The sequence below is a fragment of the Papaver somniferum genome, chromosome 10 (genome assembly GCF_003573695.1).
Source record: "Papaver somniferum cultivar HN1 chromosome 10, ASM357369v1, whole genome shotgun sequence".
Classification (NCBI taxonomy): domain Eukaryota; kingdom Viridiplantae; phylum Streptophyta; class Magnoliopsida; order Ranunculales; family Papaveraceae; genus Papaver; species Papaver somniferum.
The window spans coordinates 135,877,105-135,893,381 of NC_039367.1; positions in this window are offsets into that span (position 1 = coordinate 135,877,105).

Here is a 16,277-nt window from a genome sequence, read left to right on the forward strand (position 1 = left end):
CACAAAAGGAACAACATTCGCGGAGTGTCTGGTGAGGCGTAATGGCAGCGGTTTCATCGATGGAGAATTAGTCCACTTGCTAAAAAATTGACCACCTAATTCGCATTAGTTGTTTTTTCCCATACTAATATTTTCTTTAGTGCTTAAAAACACTAAAGAAAATGTTCTTCTTCTTTTCGAAATAAAGCTAGCTAATTCACTGAAAACTACAACCACGACTTTATCGGTGCATACCTATTACCCTCGACATGAGCTATATTACCCAGTGGGAGTTTCTAGCTGGTGGTGCAAACTTCAAAGGTTTACTATCTCATCAGTGCTTCTCCGAGTCTGCGACTTCATATTTTCTTCTTTGGTTGATGCAAATACCTGTTTTTGTCTCTAAAACTGTTTAGGATATGAAAAACAACAATGAATTGTACATAATTTATTACAAAAACAATTTCAAACATTAAAAATCTAATACAAGCATTTATTTTTCTTTATGCATATGCTCAATCTTTTGTTGATTTTGAAAAAGCTGTTCTAAGCTTATATAGCTTAAAATATAATATAGCTAAAGATATAATATAACCTTTTTCGAGTTTTGTTTAATGTTTGGTCACTTGGTCAGTATTCTCACACAAAATTTTAGTCGTCCGGTAATGATTGGGGCGGTGATTATCGTGTCATAGTAGCCGGGGCCCACGACCCGACATTGGATTAGAATTTCTAGAGCTAAATATAGTCCCCACTTTAAAATTATTCATGATTCGATTGAAATCGAGAGAGTGGAACCCATATGGAAGATCCCGATGTCTTGTTAGCTGATCAAATCTGGTCGGCCGCTCAGTATCTTCGCAGAAAATTTTAGTCATCTGCTAGTGATTGGGACGGTGTTTAGGTAATCATGTTATAATAGTCGGGACCTGTGGCTCCGGCCGTGGATTAGAAATATAGTCCCCACTTTAAATTTAGCCGTGATTAGGTTGAAATTTAAAGGGTCCAACTTATAAGGAAAATCCCCATGTCTTGCTGGTCTGATCAAATATGGTCAGCTAGTCAGTATCCTCGCACAAAATTTTAGTCGTCCAATAATGATTGGGGCGGTGTTTGGGTAATCGTGTCATAATAGCTCGACCATGGATTAGAATTTATAGAATCAAATATAGTCCCCATGAATAGTCGTGATTAGGTGAAACCTAGAGGGTCGAACCTATAAGGAAGATCCCGATGTCTTGCTGCCCTGATCAGATTTGGTCAGAAAAAATTAATCAATGAAATTCTACTTCAGTTCATTGTATGGCAAATTGATCAATGAAAGCCTCTTTTTGCTAAGGGTGTGCATCTCCGTGCCTGTTGTATAAATTACCAAAAAAAAAATATTGAATGACACAATTGTAATTTTCCTTATAAAAATATTGTATAAGGAAAATTGCTTATGCATGAACAGCTTAACTGCTCTTAAACATGATAAGTATCCATTTACATATTTACACAATTGTAATTTTTAGAATTCCAAGATCACATTAGCCATTACACTCATCTAAAAAGAACACAAACTATTTTTTTTTCTTTTTTTTTTTTTGCAAATACCTTCAATTAGGTATTGTTGGAGATAGCTCCCAATACTTGAGTACAGTTTATATGAAGAGCCCAGCACTACTCATTAAGGAAAAACACGAAAGGCCGCTCCAACTCCTTGTCGGCGCAATGCGGAAATTATCCAATATTTTTAACAGTTAGGGCCCTTCCAGGAGATTCAAAAACGAAAAAAAAAAACACATTATAAATGAAATTTTACCTGTTGTGGTGCTCTTTGGAGTTTCATAGCTAACCCTCATTCCTTTTTCCTTCATTTTCAGACTGATCATGCGAAATATGCATGACCACATACCACCCAAAGCTTCCCCAAATCTCTGCAACTACAACCACCAGTAAATTTGTAACATGAGAAGAAAATTATGACGATGAGAATGAGGATGAAGAAACAAAGTTCAGCCTTGTGCCAAAACAGAAAATACCTCGCTCATCATCCACACCTAACTCAAATCTAAGCCCATCATACAGAAATTCATATTCTGTTCTACTACGACCACTGTAGTTATTAAATGTGGGGTGTCTGGTTTTATAATAACAGCGGTGTAAAACATGCTCGAAAGTTTCATCCTTCAGGTGGATGATATGTTTGAGTCCAGGAAGCACGCACACGCCAAAAATAGCCGCTTATCCATGTGTGACTGCTACAGATATTTGAAATAGCATCCAAGAATTTAAAGCCCAAATATTGTCCATCTTTCCATGTGCGAAGTATTATGAACCCAAAAATTGGTACTACATCTCGTATTCACAAAAACCAAAATTAATTATATAATATGGAAGTACCAGTTAAGGAAACAAAGAAGTTCGACTTCATTAAGTGGTGGAAGTGATCTTGCAATGAAGCTATGATCCAGATAAAGGAAATGTGATAGCCACCAAGCTTTTATGATTTTTCCATTTATTCACATATTCTTTCAACAAAAAGTCGCCTCTCACCCAAATAGGCAGCACCTGATATTCAAGCTGATGTGGCTCTTCATAATTTGATCTTGCTTAAGACCATAATTGTCCTTCTTGTTAGCAAATTTTAGTAAATCAAATAATCAAAGGAGTTGCCACTAAACAGTAATAACTAACCTAGCTATTGACCAAAATATGTAGCTCCAGTTCAATAAGAACAACTATCACTGCTTACTATTTATTACAGTTCAAAGAAAAATACAAGAGGATTCTATGTTCCAAGAATGTTATTCGTTTAGGATTCTACGTTCACCTGTTGAGTGAGATCGTGTGTATCCTTTTTGGGCCTCTCCTTTGTCCAAAGATTCATCAATAGACTCTGCCAGATTCTAAATTTACAGTATGAATTATAATTAGCTCATGTAGAATCTAGTAACTTGAGTTGGACAGAAAAGCAAAAAATAAATTGATAAATCATTGCTAATCAATAACCCTAAAACTGGTGGTGTATTGTAATGCTGCTGTTGGTTGTTTCTGAATTCAACTGGTGGATCGGGGAAGGGATACGTGGCTACTGGTCATGGATGGTGTTGCGACTTCAACATACTGGTGGTATTAGCATGAGAAGGTGTTGTGTTGCTGATGGTGGTAGTTGCGAACGGCGAGAAGGGGCGTGGGTTGAGATTTAGGTGATGAATGGTTATGAATGCAATGGACGTGGAAGGGAAGGCAGTGGGAGGAGGTGGTGGATGTTTAGTTTTGGAGAGGAGATAACGCAATTCTCTTGGAACATTTTTCAAGTAGTTGAGTTGCTGGCTCTGGTGGTAAAAGAGATATCCTTCTTTGGTTTTCTGCGCCTCAACCTAAGGACACTTCAGGATCCAATATGGCTATGGTTTGAGCATTAATATTATGCATGTTGCATTCGAAAACACAAATATCGTAAATCAGGCAATGAAAACAGTAAAGAAACGATGAATCCTTACCTACTCGATAGAAAACCAAACCTATACAGCCCTGCATTGTTGTTGATGCGTCCTGGATATTCTTTTCCGTCATTCCGTGTCAGCTGAGTTGGGTAAGAACTAAAAGAGTACCTTTGAGCCCAATTACCCAAGCTTAGCCAGGAGGCATGATCTGTGCAGCTGCGATGGAGCATAAGTCGACATAGGTTGTACGTGAACGTGTTACATTAAGCGATCTATTTACAATGGTAATTCTCAGCAATAACGCAGTTGGCGGAACTTTACTTCCTAATTTAAAATGGGTTAGTGTTGATTACACCTAACCATATTTGCTATGGAAGCTGATTTAGATGTATAAAAACTAACCCAATTTAGTTAGGAGTGTTACTTATATTCTATTTGAGGGAGCTGGATATCAGTAAATTTCGCTCATCTTAACTGACGTTGACTATATATATTCCAGGAGACATTCAATTATAAAAATATTGTAATCACCCACAATGAAAAATATACTGATTCCACAAAAAAAAGAACCAAAGGGAATTTATGAATTTAAGAAAAGTCGATATAAATTATGTGATTCGCATAAAGAAATTGTGGAACAGGTAGAAGGGATGAATACCTTGTTGGCGTTTTCTAGGAAAGATACAGGTAGAGAGGCTTGTTTGGCCATTGCAGCAATATTCGACTCCAATTGATAATTGAATTGTTTGGCCATTGTAGCAAATACCCAACTTTCAACAGACTTTATCACCTGAAATCACAGAAGCAAACTGAATATTTAGAGTTGAACCAAAAAAAAAAACAATCATGTAGGAAGATGCGTAATTTTTATGAAAAATACTCTTTGGATTATAGCTGAAAAATTGAAATAAACAGGATTATAAAATTAGGTTTTGCTTCTTCATATTCACTTGATGAACGTATTTGGCAACATGAGCTCCTAACTAATAAGGCCAGCACATCAATAGAATGCGATGATAAGTACAGGAAGCTATGATCTAGAAAAACCCTCATAAAATAAAATCCCTGAAAAAAATCAACAAACTGGTATTGGAATCCAAACAGAGAAGAAAGAAAGAAAGAAAGCCCAAAAGAAAAGAAGGAAGAAAGCAAAATTCTAAAGTTCTGCGAGAGTAATACTGGGAGGGATATTTTCATGCGTTGAATTCCCTATCACAAATATAGTGCTCATGATTTTTTTAGCTTAAGCATTAGTAAATTGGTTCAACTTTTGCTATCTTATCTTTTCGCCACACGTCTTGCTTATTCTCCCCCTGTAGTTGAAGATAAAATCAGTTCTTCAATTTTCTCAGTAGCCTTTGAGGAAAAGAAATTGAATGAGCTTACCTAAGAAATTATATTCAACAACAAAGAACAAAAGTAATATGAACAATAGGTATTTAGCTGTGTTGTCAAGCAAAATTATAACTTTCCTCAATCCTTATGAATTTTCACCATTGAGTGCAGAATACAAAAACCCTAATTAATTTCAATTTTTCCTGGAAAATCTGTAAACGGAATCTCAACAACAACGAACAAATTGGTTTCTATTGGTTAGGTTTGTATGAATATCGTATTTTTTCAACGAAGTAACGAAAAGAGAACGAAGAAGAAGAATTAGATGGGAAAGATTGAAAACTTCCTTAACTTGGCTTCAAAGGATAGATCGTCACTTAAAATTTCCATGAATATGAGGTGAGATTTAATTTTTTTCAGATTACGTTAACAGCAGTAATTCAAAGAACAAAATTTGAAGGTGGCATATGGGTTTAATAATTTTTCTTAAACAATCTTAACTATAGCAATGCTTACCTCATATCAGAAAAAGGATTGATGGTGAACCTGCTAGATTAGTAAGAGTTAGGCTAAGAAGAATATACAACGAATAAGAGAAGAAGAGAGGGAGCATGTATTGGTAGTATTAGGGGAAGAATATACGGAATCAATCACCTGTTTTGTTGGTGGAGACTGAGATGATTGAGGTAGTCTTGGTAGTGGTGCATCAAATTTAAATTTTTGTTCGACTACATTGAAAAACCCCCGAATTTACCATCAAATATATACGGAACGCTAAGATTTAATTTCTGAAACCATGACAAAAATCAATTATTTGTGCCAAAATCTCTTCTTACCTAGAAACCCCTTCTCAAAGTATGAGAAGATGATGCTGCTCGAGAAGGGAAGTATATGAAGGTATAGATAGATTCTGGTGATGGTGTATAAGAAGATGTAAATAACCAAAGAATATTTGAGTATGCAGAAGAAGGAACCTAATTTTTTTTTTGTTTAGGGTTATATTATCGATTAAGCGTCACACCCTCCACACCTCACCCCGTAAATAGCTAATCATTCCCAGCAGTCCAACCCAAACGAAATCCAGACGCTGTGGACCGCGAGATGACCTTCTCCGGTGAATCCTGTCCGTTTAATGACTCTTTGATCAAGGAGTCAAAGTACACCTTTTTTTATAACAGTGATTGAAATTGATTGGTAAAAAACTATTCATCTTTTAAACAAAAAAGATAAAGTTTACCTTGGTTGGAAAAATTAGAGATTCAGGAATTCAATTATAGGCAATTCTAAGAATTGAATGCAGAGTATTTTGCTCTTTGAGTTGCCAAACTAGAATTTGATAAAATGATAGGGAGATGTCTGGAGTTGGGACTTAGGTAAATGATGCTTTCTGGAGTTGGGACTAGCCAACTGCCGCATCAAAACATTAGGAGAATGTTGCATTTCAGGAAACAGCCAGACCTAACTACTGAGACAATCCAAAGATGCAGCAACATGTAGATATTTTCAATATTGTTTGCCGCTACGAAGGAGGGTCCGGGGGAGCGTAGCCCCTCCCGGTTGTGTTCGACCTAATTCGGTTTCCAAAATTTTCTACAGTCGCGTCTCTTCCCATTAATGGATGACGACCTTTGATAGCGTGTTTTGAAGATGAAACGACATCTCCAAAAGGCATGAAACCCTCTATAAATAGCGAAGGATTCTTCCTATTACAATCATCAAAAAAAAAAACTCTTTCTCTCTAAGCATCTTCAGAAATAAATACAGTGTGTTCTTGGTTGGGTCAAGGGAGTACAACCTTTGAATCCAACAACGTTGTTAGGGCTTCATTGTGTCCTGACAACAATATTTCGCTGACCGATTGTACTCGTCAATTTACTGGGAAGGGTCGAAATAATTACTGAAAAGAATCGCAAGGCCTTGAAACTCAAGTGATACAATATTCTTTTCGTCCTCTGGTTTTCATCCTCGGTTACCCTGATTTTCCAACAAAGAATTGCGGTAATGGACAGATACTCAAGGTTACAGATGCCTCTCCTGCAGGAGAGACCAAATAAAAGTGTGTATCTGAAGATGCTGCCGATTCAAAAATCTTAAATATCACTTTTACATACAACCAAACTAACAACACTATATTTCATACAAACTTGAATAGGTAATGATTTTGAGCACATGAATAATGCAAAGAGCAATAAAAACCAACAAATAATAACAACAAAGAGGGCAATGAAAACCATAAATTTGCTGCTGGTAAGAATTCCTGCCGAACCCCCTACTCTCCTCCACACAATTTGTATTTACACCATGGCCTTACCAAACAAAGTCTTCTGCCATGTGCACGGCTTAGGAACCCATTCTAGCATACCAGATTTCGCTGTTGGAAGGAATCTGTGAGAAAAAAAAAATCATAATTGCAATGAAGGATTCTCGAAGCCTCCATGTATAAAAGAGCTCCACCACTGATTCCTACGATTGCAGTAACCTGATGAGTAAAGAACCACTAAATTCTTAAGAAAACGAAGGATATACAAATGAATTACCATTGAGCTGCTGGAGCTTTCAATTACCATCAAAAGATTCAAAACACCAGTTTTTCTGTTTCTACCTGAGCTCCAATGCTACATATAAGGTCATTTCCACTGGTAATTCCTAGAAAATAGTAGACCTAATTTGGCTAATTTCTAGATTAGCCGCAACCACCGCTAAGATGCGAATATTTCTTTACCTCGCACTGATGGAAGGATTACGGACGCCTATAATGAATACTGCCGCACGACTCAGAATGTCACCCAAAACTATGTTTTTGAGCAGAGATATCATAATGCTCATTGGGATTCAAAGAGATTCTCGTTTGTTCTTCCACCACATTCCCATACGAAACTAGTACCACCTATCATAGATCTAGATCCACATGATGCCATTTCTGGTTTAGGGTTGTCTATAACGGCGTTTTTCAAGGAGGGAGAGTTGGAGAAGATGATGAAAAAGAAATAAGTTTCGGTTTAGCATTTTGGTGTTAAATAGGAACGATTTTTTGGGGACTACTCAAAAAGGGTGGGGGACTACTTTGTGATACAAATGTCCACCCCCACATTATACGGGGTGTCTTAAAAGATTAGGGAAGACTAATCTGCCCTTATTCTAATTAAGGTTATAACTAACCCTAATAACCCACCACCCACTAATTCAACCCTAATTAAAATCTATTTTATAACCTAAAATCAGTTTCAAAACTGATTCTTTTTTTTTTCTTTATCTTCTTCCTCCTCTTCCTCTTCTTCTTCTTCGTCAACATCGCAACATCGACGTTAATCGTCGATTCGAAAAAATTTCATTGTCGATTAATCAATCTTTATAAGCAATGCGTGCCAAGAACACACCCAGACAACCAGGATTGAGTCCGGGACTCCCACATATAGTGAATCTCCCAAAAGAATTGCTAAAGTTCAAAGAACTTGAAGAACCGTTTTTAGGCAAAATCAATCATCCAACCGCAAAACAGAAGTCTGATTCAAGTGAAATGCAAATCCGCGGGTAATTTCCTTCATACCCATTCTTTTCAATTCATTATTTGTTGAAGAACTCGATTATAAATCATCAAAACCCATTCAAAATGGTAGTTACAGTTGATAGTACGGTTAGGAGAATGTTTTTTGTAACCCTATAATTGATAACCGAACTTTCAACAAAAGAACAGTTCGGTGTGCTCGCAACTATAAGACTAATATCTGTTTACCGAATTATATAGTTCGGTATGCTCCCAAAAAATTTCTCGTAACCGAACTCAATATTCCTTTCGAAAGAATGAGTTCGGTTTTGTCGATAATTAGTCTCAGTAACCGAAATTTTGGAATAGTTAGTTCGGTGTGCTCGCATAAAAAACTCTCGTAACCGAACTCAATTTTTCAATGGTGAAGATTGAGTTCGATTTTGGCGTTAGTGTTTTTGGCTAACCGAACTTTTGAAATATTTAGTTCGGTTTCCTCGCATTTTTTTCAGGCAACCGAACTATAATCTGTTAAGTGTTGTGTTTACTTTATTCTTTAGTTCTATTTCCTATTTCATCTGATAACACAATATTCTCTTATGTTTAGCTAATACTTTGGTTTTTGTTCATTAGGAACAAAGGACAAAGATTGAGACAACAAGTAGATGAGGATTTGAAAACTCCCACCCCTCGCGGAGCAAAGCATTTAGATTTCCGAATGCGTGGTAACACAAATGATAATCATGGAGGGGGCTTGTTACCCGAAGTCAACCAAGATAATGTTCGTGATGTAATTTAATATGTCAATGAAGAGGTGATGGAGAATGATGATGAAGAAGAGAATGATGATGAAGAAGAGCAAGGAAATGAAGAGGTTGAACAACAAAGAGAAGATGTTGAGAATGTAGACGAAGAAGAACTAGGATCTGACAAAGAAGGATAAGGACAAGAGGAGGAATACGATAAAGAGGCGGGATACGATGAAGAGGATGAAGAGGAGCAAGAGCCTGATGATGAACAAGAGCAATAAATTGTTCTTGTTGTGGAGAAAAGGAAGCCGAAGCCGCCTAGCAAAAGATACTCACACATTACCCCTGATAATTTGTGTTTGGATCCAGTGGACCCAACTTATGGTACTCCAAATGATGGAGGGGCAACATTGTTTGGGTACAAGCACTCATGGGCTGCGAAGATCTATGCGACAAAGGTATCCTTTAAGTTCATTATTTAACAAAACGTAAATTTTTTTTTTTTGGTTTAACTCAGAAAACGTAATTTATTTGGTTGGGGACATGTTTCGTCAAGTATTAATAGTGTTATGTTCTTTTCGTAGGATCACAAGGATGCAGTTCGTGTTATTAAACGTCAAAAGGCGTCCAAATGGGATCTTTCTAAGGAGTGTGCCGAGTTTCAAGCAAAGGTTAAAGAATGTGTGTTATGAAAAGCTATTGAGTTAGCACATGTTGATTTTGACGTTGTTGTTGTATCCGCATTTCTCGAGAGACATTATCCTGAGACATATACAATGCATCTTCCATTCGGCGAGATGACAATTACTCCTGATGATTGCCATAATATCACCGGCCTACCATTGGAAGGTAAATGTCTTCGAGAAGGCTACAACCCCTCGATGAGTTATGAAGCTCTTGAAGCATTGGCTCAAAAATATCTAGGATGGGATGCAAGAAAGTCTCAATGTGAGTTTAGACGTTCAGTGAGGTCCCCTAAAAAAGGCGATGAGTATAATGCATACGAGGCAAATGGAGCAAAAAAGAAGACAGTGAAGAAATTCAAGTTGGTTAAGTTGAAGGAAACATTTTCTGAGACCAAAAAGAAGGTGTCGAAAAGAAAGTTGGTGATGGACGCGGAGACCCTTAGGCATCATGTCACCGCTTATTGGTTATATATGCTAGGAACTGTCATTTTCCCCGACACTTCTGGAAATAGGGTGGATGCACATTATCTACAGCTTTTGGAGGATCTCGATGAGATGAACAATTACTCTTGGGCTACTGGTGTGCTTGCTTTTTTTTAGAAGAGATGAGCAAAGGGTCGAGGATTAGGTGTAATCAAATTGGAGGTTACTTAACTCTTGTTCAGGTGAGTTTTTCTACATTGTTAATTAGCAAATTATTCGCTAAATTTTTCTACTTCCAATTAAATTTTCATGTACGTGGATATTTTTGTAGGTTTGGATTGACGACCACTTCCCTAAATTGGGATTGGGTTCAGAAAAGAAACCTTATCCCTATGACCAACCTACAACAGGAAAGTGGTTGTTTTTGGACGCACAAAAAAAGTCCAAAGAAGAACAGTTGATTTTGTTGAGGGAGAGATTGGATGAACTTACGGTGAACGATGTGGTATTTCACCCATACGGCCCTCCCGATGATGTCTCTGTAGATGAAGAAGAAGTGAATGCTTTCTCTCAAGTCGCGCCTTACAATGGACCAATTTGGCATCCTAACGGCTACGCAATATATAATCCAAGGAGAATACTAAGACAAATTTGTTGCGTCCAAATGGATCCCGACGTGGAGCAAGAAAATTTCACTTTGCAGGTTGAAGGAACAAAGAACTCCGAGAGGTATTTTGAGCCAAAACATGAACCAACTCCTGCGGTAGCACATTGGAAAGCACTTACTACCTACCACGTAACACAAGCTGATTTTGTACCTTGTGAGGGAGATGTAACTGCATGTGATGAAGATTATGTGGAGTTTTATGAAGAAATTAGTCATCATTTTGTGATAAATAAAGAACAACAGGCTATATCTGATGCAACGAAGGCAAAGGCAAAGGAGAGGGAGGCTAAGAAAGCTCAGAAGGAGGTGCCTATTTGTGGAGAAGAATCTAAAAGGTTATGGGATAATGTGGTAATAAAAATTTCTTTATCTTATACATTTCGGTTGTTTCAAACTATTGGAAAAATATTTACTAGTGCTTAATATTGGAATTAGGTGTTGAAGGGTTCGAAATTGTTGAAGAAATGGATGGCTAAAATCAAAACTGGAGAGCCGATGGATTCAAAAGAACAAACCTCCTACTACAAGCAGTGTGAGGGTCTCATAACTAAAAGAATGGTGGATCCAAGTAGGTCTAAGCAATTAAAGAGTGGTCGACAACAAGGTGAAGGTTCAAGTCGCGTTGTGGACGAAACCGGTGGAGGAGACGAAACCCCAAGCGATGAGGAAGTTCGTCCCAAAACTCGTGGTAAACAAGGAGGTGGCAAGAGGGGTCGTAAAATTGGTCGTTAGTGACTTTGTATGATTTTAATTTCAAAAAACATCTTAGTTATGGATTTCGTATGGTTTAATTTGGTGTGTTTGTGTTTTTTAAACAATTACTTGAGGATTTCGTAGTTTTATACAATATAACACTTTTATATTTGTTTTAGAAACTTGTTTGTGTTTTCAATTTTTATTGGGTTTGTGTTTTCAATGTTATAAGAATGAAATGTTGAAATACAGATTCAAGTTCGGTAACCTGCGATAAAATACTGATCACCGAACTATGAGTTCGGTGACCTGGTAAAATAACCAGCTTATCGAAGTCCCAGTTCGGTTACCTCGCTATATTTTTACTGGTTACCGAACTTATATGTAGGATGAAGCAGTTAGCCTTGATCCAATAGATATTAGTTCGGTTAGCAGATTATTATAGCTTAGGTCACCGAACTCTTATCTGGAGACTCAATTTTTTGTTATTTGACATGTCGGAAAAGGCATTCTCTTGAATCATAAATCACATGGACCATCTCTTAGGTTTGTTTTGGAGTGTTTTTGGAATCATATATGTGTTTAGTTTGGCTGTGAGCCTTCGATATAAAGTTAGGTTATATCCCCTTTTTATGCTAAAACCGAACAGAAAGTTCGGTTGGAAGATCAAATTCCTATAGGTCACCGAACACTACTCTCGAGACTCAAATTTTTGGTGTTTTCCATGTGTGAAAAGGGATTCAAGTGAAGCAGAAATCATATGCACCATCTCTTAGGTTTGTTTTGGAGTGTTTTTGGAATCGTATATATGATCGCTTTGGTTGTGTGCCTCCACAAATAAGTTCGGTGACGACATGGTTATATCGCAAGTTTTTCACTCCTCAACGAACTAGGTATTTTGAAATTTAAATGTCCTTTATTAAACAAAAATCTAGTACATAATTTTAAAAGTATGTACTATATATCAAGTAACGGCTAATTTTATAGTCGTTATACACCCAAGTGGTATATATATGTGTTTCATGGTTAACATTTTGTTTCAAAATATCCTAAAAATGGCAGCTACTATTCCTAAATTTACTCTAGTAGAAGATCTTTCTCTTTGCAGGAACTTCATATGATACTATCCAAAGAGGGTTGAAGAACGAAGAATGAATGGAAGAACGAGTCAAAGTTATTGGGGCAAAATTCATGAGGAATTCACCATAGACACAACAAACCCCTATAACCGTGATCAATTAGCTTTGTTCCCTCGATTTGAAAAGATTAGAGAACGAGTTGTGGAATTTATGGCTTTATTTCGTATTGTAAGGCGGTATCAACTTAGGGGTAAAGGATTCGGCGAAATCATTTTAACATCAAAAAACGAATGGCGAAGATGGAAGAGAAAGGATTTCAAATATGAATATCATTTCCGCCTCCTTAAAGACTTTTTCGTAACGCGTTTCGGATATTAGATGGTACGTGATTTGATTTTGGAAAGTCCTGTAAGAGTTCGGCATTATCCTGTAATTTCACTTCCAAACCGAACTTTTGTCTATTAAAGTTCGGCAATGTCTTGTAATTTCACTTCCTAACCGAACGTCAATGTCAAATTCTTAGTTAAAATGTTAAGCTACTGAACTGCAGTTCGGTAACCTGTTAATATTTATCTTCGTAACCGAACCTATTGTTCGGTTACCTGGTGAATTTTGTGACATCACCGAATTTTGGTTCGGCAGACTCGATATTTGAATCCGCCAACCGAACTCTCTTCTAGCAACTACATAAATTACAAACATTTACTCAAAAATTAATAAGACTTTTCAAAAAACATATCCATTGAAAAGCATACTTAGTTCCATTGCATGTGTTATTTAATCATCCTCAAGTGAAATTTGACCTTCATGCACAATTTCTTTCGACTTCTTCAAAGCATTCCACATCTCCATGTTAGGCTCGTACATGATACACCAACCCAACATTCTATCCGCATTAAATGCAGGCCAAAAAGAGGTTGCACATATTGGAGGAAATGGACAATCGGGTTTTAACCGGAGGCCTATAAAGTGGTTGTTGTTAACCAATGCCATCACACATCTACTTAGTTTGAGTTTCTCGACACATAAGGTTGTTTTCGGCGTGAAGGTGAAACTTGCATGTTTTGAGAAATAATGAACCACACAATTGAATGCATCGGTGATTAAGTGTCCACATAGGCATGCTCATCCAATAATCTGATGTAATCGGATGGCCCCCATGAATATGACGTTGATACCTAACAAATTTCTCATTGAAACTACCCTCCACATCGCACAACATTGTCTTGTAAAAGGCCGGATTATCCTTTAGTTTGGACAACAACCTTTTCCTTATATGAGTGATTGCACACCCATTATATGGCTTCTCACCTTCGATGAAAAGCCCAAGTTGTTGATTCACAACATGAAAACCACAATTACCATCCGGAGGAACATCTTCGGTGGAAATAACATAGTCTCTAATGTATAGAGGTAGATCATTCAAATAGTCTTTATTTGGAGCCTCAACCTTCACGTCTAGGGAATATGGTTGGATGGGTCACATTGGAGACTTAATCTTCACGTTGATGGAAGACGTTTGGCTTGGTTATGATGGACACATCGGACCTTTTTTCTTCAAACCTCGCTCACTTGTTTCACCTTTCTCCTCAATACTCCTACCCCGTTTCTTGGTTTTCTCCAAGTATATTACCGCGGTATATTCATGGCCACAAGGATCTCTAGTATTTTCGTTTTCCTCACTTTTCTTCTTACGTAACACCTTTGCATATTCTCGTAGTTGCTTTTTAGTTTCTTTTTTGCTTGGTCTCCCTTTCGGTTTGCCTTTTGCCGGTTCATAGACATTCTCTTGTGTTTGTGGATATATGATTTTCCTCATGTCATCCCAAAAGATTTATTTTTGGAGCTTGTTCATGCCACCATACATCTCTAGTAAGGTTCTACCCATTTCATTATCACCAAACTCTTCTTCGTATTTTTCTTCCTTTGGAAGAGGGATGAAACTTGGATGCTTCCAAAATGGATCAATGTCGCTTAAAGGGATTACGCCATGCTCATAGTTTATTATCATATAGCGACAAGGAAGTCCCATAGACTTCTTCATGTTACATACACACACCTCATCCGCCTTGGTTTCACACTTATCAATTAACTCGACTTCTATAATCAACAACTTCATACATTGCCGAGATACGTTGTAATGGATCCCCTTGAACAATGGGTTGTCGGCGTATTTTCCTTTCATTTTAAATATACGGCTTTTTTGCAACTTCTCTTTGATTCTATCGATGTCGCGCTTGAAGTAATTTTCCATAGCATTCCACGTGGTTACGAAGTTATCAACACATCCAAAGAGATTCTTCTTCAACCGGTGGTGAGCCAACTCTACCAAACTTGTCGCTTGATTCCCCAAGTGTTTATATTGGTTGGTATAGGCATAAACGAACCTCTCTTTGTATGGTTCCAACCATTGGCGCAGAATATACGATACAACACCGGGGTAATCGGGAGTATCCCAATGAGCAATAAAACCCTCAAGATTTAGATAATAACCTTCCTCGGTAAGGGACCAACACAATGCTTCCCATTCACCGTTGAATGCAACCCATTTAGCGTAATTTTCATTGTATTGTTTTTCAAGTTTCTCTTTTGCATCCTCTTTTTCTTTTTTCGGTAGCATCTTAATTTCTCCATATCCTATTTTCTTGGGTGGACAAATTATTGGATTGCACCTATTCATCAAATTACACCATATATGGAACGTACAAAGCATATTATTTTCTAGTGGGAACATTTCCTCTATTGCATTCATCAACGTGACATCATTATCCGTCACTATAACCCCGGGGATATCATCACCTCGGAAGATTTCCTTAACTTGTTGTAGTGCCCAAATGTAACTAGGTTCTTTTTCATCTCTTAAGAAATAAAAGGCCAGGGTAAACGGTGACTTTGTCGAAGAACGCCCAACAATATTCAACAATAGCCTCTCGTACTTGTTCGTCTTATAAGTGCAATCCATTATTAGAACTTAATGAAAGCTTTGAGCCAATTGGACACTCGTCGGATGTGCAATAAAGAGTTGTGTTATCTCTCCTTCCGAATCCACATCCTTTTGAACCGCGTAATTTTTCTCTTGGGCCAAAAGAAACAATTGTTGCATTACTTTTCTATCTCTCAATTCCTTCCTTTTAATTGTCTCAATTGCATTGTTAATGGTGGAAAAAGATGAGTGGTTATCCTTGTTATCCTCCTTTAGAATTTGAAGCATTTGAAGCGGTGAAATATTCATTTTCCTCATTTTAGCTACCTTGTCCGTCTCTTTAGGAGTTAGCTTTGCCGCCATGAAATGTCCTTTAAGATGCTCCGGACGAGGATGATTATGACAACCATTCATAACCTTGTAGAGTACCCATCCACCCTTTTCTTCGTTTAAATTAAATGATAGCTTCAATGGGCAATTAATCTTCTTTGAGAAAGTTTTGTTCTTCCTATTTGTCTTTCCCTTATAAACATAACCCTTCCTCTTGTGGCTTTTATCGGGATCACCGCTTCTCTCACAAACCATTTCAAAGCGAGTTTTGCTTTCTCTCCCATTCAATACTAATACACACATGTCTTTTTGTGCATGTTTTCTAGCCCAAACCTTTGCATCTCCCGGAGTTGTGAATAACAGGTCATTCATTAGTGATGGGATGTTTCATCGTACAAAATACCAACCGGGGAAGGTTGGTTTTCCATTGGGTCAATTGGATTACATGGAACCTACATGTAATAGCACAACGTCAATACCATAAACATTTAACACTTA